Source organism: Puntigrus tetrazona, chromosome 16 (genome assembly GCF_018831695.1).
Source record: "Puntigrus tetrazona isolate hp1 chromosome 16, ASM1883169v1, whole genome shotgun sequence".
NCBI lineage: Eukaryota > Metazoa > Chordata > Actinopteri > Cypriniformes > Cyprinidae > Puntigrus > Puntigrus tetrazona.
Genome location: NC_056714.1, coordinates 6,152,459 through 6,160,434, shown reverse-complemented (window position 1 = coordinate 6,160,434; position 7,976 = coordinate 6,152,459). Strand labels below are relative to the sequence as shown.

General features: G+C 39.6%; 1 pseudogene; it reads left to right on the top strand.

Annotated features, from left to right (window-relative positions):
• The first annotated feature begins 716 nt into the window (after positions 1–716).
• LOC122360789 lies at positions 717–7,976 on the top strand (annotated as a pseudogene).

Below are 7,976 nucleotides of genomic sequence, written 5' to 3'. Positions count from 1 at the left end.
CTACTTACATATTTGATAGATATATATATATGCATATATGTCTCTTATAAACAAACATTTGAAATTGAGTTGACAGTATTAGTAGCAGTTAGGATGCAGATTTATGTTAACAGAATTTACTAAAAATAAATGGTTGTATTTGTGTTTCACTGAATTACATTCTCAGCCAGAACTGCCTTAAAGTGTCGGGGCCAGACAGCACGCAGCCAGATCTAGGGACACTCATTTTAAAAGTAGCAGGCTACAGCATCTGGGGCAGAGGAAATTCTTTAAGTCGGTTTTCAGTGTGTGGACAAGTTTTAGCCTAGGACTCAGCCACAACTGGGCCAGAAATTGTGGCAAGGTGGGCCAGACAAAATTCTTACTATCTGGGGTTTATATCAGTTAACTGATATTGACTGATACTAGCTTATATTAGTTATTTGTGTTCTTCACTGAATTAAACCGCTTTTTTAAAGGGAACCCTGGGTATTAAAACTTGTATTGGCTTAATATAAAATAAATTAGAGATAAGATAAAATTATTTATAAATAATTATAAATAAATACTCCACGATGTTTTAATTTGGTATTCATGTGAAAAACTTTAAAAGCAGCCTGATATGTTGATCATTTTTCTTTTCTAATATGACCAGAGATCATGCAGGGATCCGTGATAAGAAACTTCTCCAGTGGCATAATAAGTGTGGGTATGTTTACATCCTAAATATAGCAATAATGAGCAACATCTATGCGCAGAACCAATCACCAGTGATCACCACGAGATGTATGCAGATTAGGAAAGTGTGCAAGTTACAATTTAGCCCTTTATTTAATGTAATCAAACTGTTATGTTCATTTAACTTGGTATTAATTTCCAGTGTACTTATATATTTAAGCTAATTCAACATGGAAATGTAATAGACTGTTGAATGATCTTATTTTTGACTGCAAGCTTTGTGCATAACAAAAAGATACATCCATGGTGTTAAATGAACACTGCTACACAGCAAAAAGTAGTGTTAAATTAACTTCACTTGATTTTTTAACATTTTTTTTTAATTTAACACTATGCCAAAGTTCCTAATATGACTTAATATAAAAAAAAAAGTGTTGAAATAACATGTTTTGCATGTTTTAGGTGGTTACAATAGTTTATTTTTAATTATCACTTGCAGTACAATTTGAAGTCAAATGAAAACATTATAAAAGGTATATATCCAAAACTTTAATCTGCAAAACTCTGGCTCTCAAATCTCTAATGCTTCCTTTTTTCCTACATTAATGTTGTCTGCAGCAATGTGTAAAACATCACAAGTGCACTAGCATAGCAGTACAAATTGAATAAAATGTGTCTTAAACTTCATCAAGGAAGACGTTTGTTCAGAGGGAAAGGTTTGTCTGGCATGGAATGAGATGTTTATCCAAGGTGATGTAGAATCGTTAAGGGAACATTGAATACTAGACACAACATAATGTTCTGTCACAGTGAAACAATGTTATAAAAGGTGATTGTGACAGAACACAGTATTCACAATATAAAAAGTCTTTCAGCAGCATCACATGCACTGACTACAGTCCCTCTGGTGGTGATGGCAGGAGATGAATCGGTAAAAGAATGTGTAAAAGTTTCCTGGTCGTAGACTGGAGACGAAATTTGCATTAATGAATTAATTAATGCAAAACTTAAAATAAAACACTTTGTTGCAGAGAGCATTTTAAACATTCTATGTATGTGTATGTTCTGCTTCATCACTTTAGACCAACTTGTAGTTCATAAGATTAATTTCTAGAACAGTTGCTTAAAGGAGACTCAGATAAAAAGCTTTGATCTAACTCTGTTTTGCAGATGTGTTCTCTTTGTTCAAGCAACGATCAGAAATAAAAAAATAGGCAAATTATCATGTTTATATTTTTTGCTTGATCTGGACCAACATTTTACCTATAACATACAAAAGTATTTGATATTACAATATAAAGAAGTGCAATAACGTGACCATAAACTGCGCCATACTTTTTACCAGTGCTGATCCACACACTTAAATGTATGTGTGCGTGTGTTACGAACTTTAAAAAGGTCTAGAGTTGAGTACGCAACATTTATTAAAATTAATGCTGGGGCGGTGTTGTAAGAATGACTAGGTACAAAGACAAAGTCCGTTTTAGTGGTTTATTATAAGCCACTAATAAACAGTGTGAACTATATTTACAAATGTAGAAAAGAGGGGGGTGGGGGGAGGGGTGGAACTAAGAGAAGTGCAAAGTAAAGAAATAAATATAACAAAACCCCAAACCAAGTTACCCAATAACCCTGTAAACTAACCAAAGAAAAATGTGAAAAGCAAACTGAGCAAGCGCGTGCGGCGCCGTAACTAGCCAACTCTCACTAGGAAAAAAACAAGTACAAAAAGGGCGCTCAAAATCAATCAATCATTTTTATTTATATAGCGCTTTAATAAATACAGGTTGCATCAAAGCACTGTACAGTATAAAGTAGAAGAGTATAATGACGAGAGTGAACAATTTGTTATTAAATGCAGAGACGGTCTCTGTAATCAATTCAACGTTAAATCCCTAAATATAATCGCTGAAATATAGAGCTGAGTATCATCAGCATAGCTGTCACGGTCTGAGGAGAGGAGGCAGGCAGGCAGGCGAATACTGGCAACGTCTTTAATGAAACTTAAGAATGGCGGATGAGATACGCATACATCAGCTCAAAACAAAAACTCAAATGCGGTAGTCCGTATCAGCAGGGGTAAATACAGGCAGAACGAGTTCAGAGAGCGGACAGAAGCACGAGAACGTAACTTCAATCCCAGCCGAGGAAAGACTGGGTTTCCGGAGTATATATGGAGGTGAGTTAATTGATAACAGGTGTGGTGAACAGGTGGCTAGAATTCGGAGATGATAAGCGGTGATTGGCGTGGGAAGACGGATCTGGTGGGTGTGTTTGTGACAATAGCAGGAAAGCTAACACCATGTCTCCTGATAATGTCTCCCAGAGGTAACATGTAAAGGTTGAAAGTAACGGTCCTAGCACTGAGCCTTGAGGAACTCCATATTTCACTTTTGATCGATATGATACCTCCTCATTTAATGCCACAAACTGATAGCGGTCAGATAGATATGATTTAAACCATGCTAAGGCGCTTCCTCTAATGCCAAACATAGTTTTCTAGTCTATCCAAGAGAATGTTGTGATCGATAGTATCGAATGCCGCGCTAAGATCTAATAGCACTAATAACGAGAGATAAACCACGATCAGATGATAGAAGCAGGTCAGTTAGTAACTCTAATGAGAGCAGTCTCAGTACTATGATATGGTCTAAAAACCTGATTGGAAATCCTCACAGACACCATTTTTTCCTAAAAAGGAATACAGTTGTGAGGATACTACCTTTCTAGCATCTTTGACAGAAAAGGGAGATTAGAGATTGGTCTGTAATTTACTTAGTCTTTGGGATCAAGATGTGGTTTCTTAATAAGAGGCTTAACTATAATAACTATAACTATATAACTATAATAATGTTCAAAATAGGACGACTTCTGAAGCAAATCTTTAATAGTTTAGATGGAATACGGATACATGTTGCTGGTTTTAGATGATTTAACAAGTTTGTACAAGTCTTCTTTGCTCTATAATAGAGAAAGAGTGTAATTTTTCCTTAGGGGATCTAAAGCTCATTATCTGATGTGAAACTGTAGTTGACGGCCGCATAATTACAATTTTATCTCTGATGGTATCAATCTTAGAAGTAAAGAAATTCATGAACTCATTGCAGCTATACTCTTGGGGCATATTAGCACCTGTTGATGCTTTATTTTTTGTTAATTTAGTCACTGTACTGAATAAATACCGGGGTTGTGTTTGTTTTCTTCTAAAAGGGATGAAAAATAATCAGATCTTGCTATTTTTAATGCTTTTCTGTATGACAGCATACTCTCCCGCCAGGCAATACGTAAATACTTCTAATTTGGTTTTTCTCCACCTGCGCCCATTTTCTCCGGCTGCTCTCTTTAGGGGTGCGTGATGTCATTATACCATGGAGTCAGATTGATTGTTTTTTATCTTTTTAAGTGCAAAGGAGCAACTGTATCTAAAGTGCTAGAAAAAGACAGTGCATAGTTTCTGTTATATCATCAAGTTTTTAAGGTCAGATTGATGTGCTAAGGAATTGAGATAAGTCAGGAGAAGATTACTTAGAAAGCTTTCTTTTTGTGGTGGAAGTGATGGTTCTACCATACTTGTAATAAGGTGCAGAGTTTACAGGTTTAACTATACAGAGTTCACACAAGACTAGATAGTGATCTGAAATGTCATCACTTTGCTGCAGTACTTCAACCATTTTAACATCTATTCCATGTGACAGTATTAGATCTAGAGCAGTGGTTCCTAAATCAGGTGTGCCATGCACTAAGGGGTGCCGTGAGATCTTTTGAGGGTGCCGCCAAAATTTCAACAAATTTTTTTTTTTTATTAAGGCAGAATCAGTGTAAACAGTATTCTCATATCATCTAGGACTAGGTATAAGGTGTTGTTGCATGCAAACTCTCGAAATGAAACAAATAAATAAATAATAATAAAAAGCTACGGAGATTTTAAATATCTATTTCCTTATAAGGGTGCCGAACTTTTGAAAGGTTTCTTCAAGGGTGCCTCAAACAAGAAAAAGGTTGGGAACCACTGATCTAGAGTATGATTTCGACAATGAGTAGGTCCAGAGACGCGTTGTCTAACCCCAACAGAGTTCAGAATGTCTTAGAAAGCTGATCCTAATGCATCTTTTACATTATCAACATGGATATTAAAATCGCCAACAATTATCTGCGCCAGTAATAACTGAAAATCAGCAAATTCTTTTAATGAAATCTGTGCTGTGTCCTGGTGGCCTGCATGCAGTAGCCAGTACAAACATGACAGAGGATTTATCACTAGCACATGATTCTGTAGATAATGTTATATGCAGCACCAAAACTTCAAATGAGTTATATTTAAAGCCTGCCCTTTGAGAAGTACTAAGAATGTTGTTATAAACAGAACAAGTTTGATAATCTGTTGTTACCACGCTACAAAAGAAAATAAGAGATGGTATTTCCCTGTCTCAAACTGCACTCTGTTCAGAGAAACCACGTGATATCGAGGCAAAATAAAACACTGAACAGCAGGCCTGTAGACACCGTTTAGAAAGCAACTGTTGTCTTATAGCGCCGCCTAGTGGAGGCTAACAGCTGCTAGAGCGACTTAAAATCGCATGTTTTAGAGAAATATATCACTTTTTAGGTCGTTTAGTGTTTAATCACAGAGGTCACGAGACTGTTTGATGATGTCTTTGATAATGATTTGTGTTATATAGATTAGTCTGAAACAGCAGCTGGTGCGCATGCGCTCTAAGCGCTCGGTTAAACCGAAAGTAAAGTGAAGCGATGTTTTGGGGGAAACCCGACAGATCTTTAACAGCAGAACAGAACACCTACACTCAGAGACATCGTTTTAATAAACAGAGCAACGATGTCTGAGATTTCGACCATATACAAGCTTTATCTATCGTCGCTTTTTTTGCGTTGTTTTGTTCTGGTAAGTTTTGCTAATCGACGCCACTTTCTTCTTCAACATGAAGCTGCGCGCGTTTCTCATTCTCACGTCTGTTATCTTTCAGCTTCCGGTTCTGTGTGTCCGGTTCTGGAGTGCTGGTTTGTTCAGGAGAAGCCGGGTCATGGAGGAGGTTTCTCAGCTCCTCTGAGTCAAGAGAAGTCTCTCCTGTTCATCACAACTGAAGCCTTCAGTGAAGACATCATATCTAAACTTCCAGCCTCCTGCAGACATCAGTCCATCCAGGATTTATTATGTGACTGGTCAGTGATCATAAAGAAAACTGTGTCTATCTGTAGAACTCTATAAGCTGTGTTCAGTAGGTCACTGACCTTAAATCAGTGAGGATTTGCATAATTTGTGCTTTAAATAAATGCTGTGCAATGCATTCTGTAATGCTTATGGTTATTATATGATATTTTATGATACACCATTCTAAAACATGACCAAATACTGTATTTAAATGCACTCATTAGTTCAGAGCTGATCTTGAATGCTGGTCCTCTCCAGACGCCGCTGGCTCGTTCTGCAGTGCTGCTCTGAATCCTCCCAAAGGCTCTGTGAACAAACCCAAGTGTGAGGTTAACCTCTCATGCCTCACGCCTCTATGGTCAGGTGGGCGTCGGCTCACTGACTCCGCCCAGAGCCCGGGTCTATCTGCAAGCCGATTGGTTCTCGTGGCAGCACAAGGTTTTGACCGACAGCTGACGCTGTCCAACATCATGAGAGCGCTTCTAAGCCAAAAGAGTCGCGAGGTAAAGAGCCCACATTTCTAATAATAATAATAATAATAATAATAATAAATAGCCTATATATAAACACACACAATAATATAGTGGATATATTTGCATAACATATTATACAATAAATTATAATAATTGTTGTTTGAGAGCCAGAAGGTAGAGCATGTTTCTTGTGTATTTCATAACAATTGTATTAATATATTGCAAAACTGCATATGATATGAAATACTTTATATGGATGCAATAGGTTATATAAAAATTCTAATAGATGCATATAATTTATCATCATTATTAGTGGTAGTAGTATTGTTGGTAGTATTAGTTATAAATATACAGACAAGGCGTAACACCTGTAATGTTTTTAATAAAGCACATTAATAAAATGTACTTATTTGAACTATTGTTTCATTATAAACCTGTCTGTGGAAACCAGGTTAATATGTATTTGTATTTTTTAAATTGATTTGTATTCCAATTAGATTTTGCGTCTATATGTCTAATGAAGCGACTTCATATTTTATTTGTATTTAAAAAAAAACAAAACGCTTTGCATTGCAATACAATTTCCAATGGATGTATTTTATCATTGGAGTCTCGACCCGTCTGAGCTGAGCACTGTCTTTTCTTACCTCTCTCTTTCAGTGCTCCTCAGCGTCTCCAGTCAGACTCGGCGGTCCGCTCTAGACTGGGAGAGCCGGTTCTGCTGGACTGTGGGTTCTGGGTGGATCCGTCTTCTCCGCTTCACGGTTCTGGATTCTCCATCGAGTGGCGCTACCAGTTCAGAGGTGAAGGACGGCTGGTCCTCGCTTACGACGGCAAGAACGACCGGCCGCGGAGGACGTCCAGAGACCGGAGCCGACCTGGACGTCCCAGGCCTCTACGAGAGACAGGAAACGATCGCTGGTTCTGGAGGAAGCTCAAGTGAGGCACTTTCGGGAACCTACATCTGCTCGGTGTATCTCCCTCACCTGCTGGCTCAGGTGGCCGTGGAGCTGGAGATAGTGGGTGAGATGACGACGGCGTGAGTTCATAATGATGCCGCGGCAGCGGCGTGAGTCAGCAGAGTAACCCGGCGTGTTTCCCTCAGAGCCTCCGCCTCTGGCCGTCTACCCGCCTCCTCTCTTCCTCTGCTGGTTCCTGGTCAGGTGCTGCCGGTTCAGTGCGAGGCGCTCTGGGTTTGCTCTCACTCTCTGGAGCTGAGCTGGGAGTTCAGGGCGGTGGACGGACGCCCCGCTCTCTGGGTCAGGGCAGCGTGGACGGGCACAGGCAGGCGTCCGGACGGCACCTTCAGTCAGAGCAGTCGCCTGAGCTGGACTCGGGAAGCTGGGGCTCGGTCGAGGAGGAGTCGCGTCATGCGTGTCCAAACACGGGGAGGAACACGCGCGAGCTGCCGCGCGCCAGTGTCATCGGTGGTGACGCTCTTATCTGAAAGAGCGCTCCTGTCTCTCAGGGTCTCGGCCCGACGTGTGGTTTATGTTCAGGGTCAGCGCTCCTTCTGCTCGGAGGACTCGATGGCGATGGTCGCTGTGCTTGCACTCGCTCTTTACGGCATGATAAAGCTTTCCCTGGACGTTCAGCTCGTCCGGGTGAGTCGCTTCTTTCTCATCGCTAGCAGATTTTTTCCTGGTTTTAATGCATTAGAAAAGTTTGTTCTGAAGTAA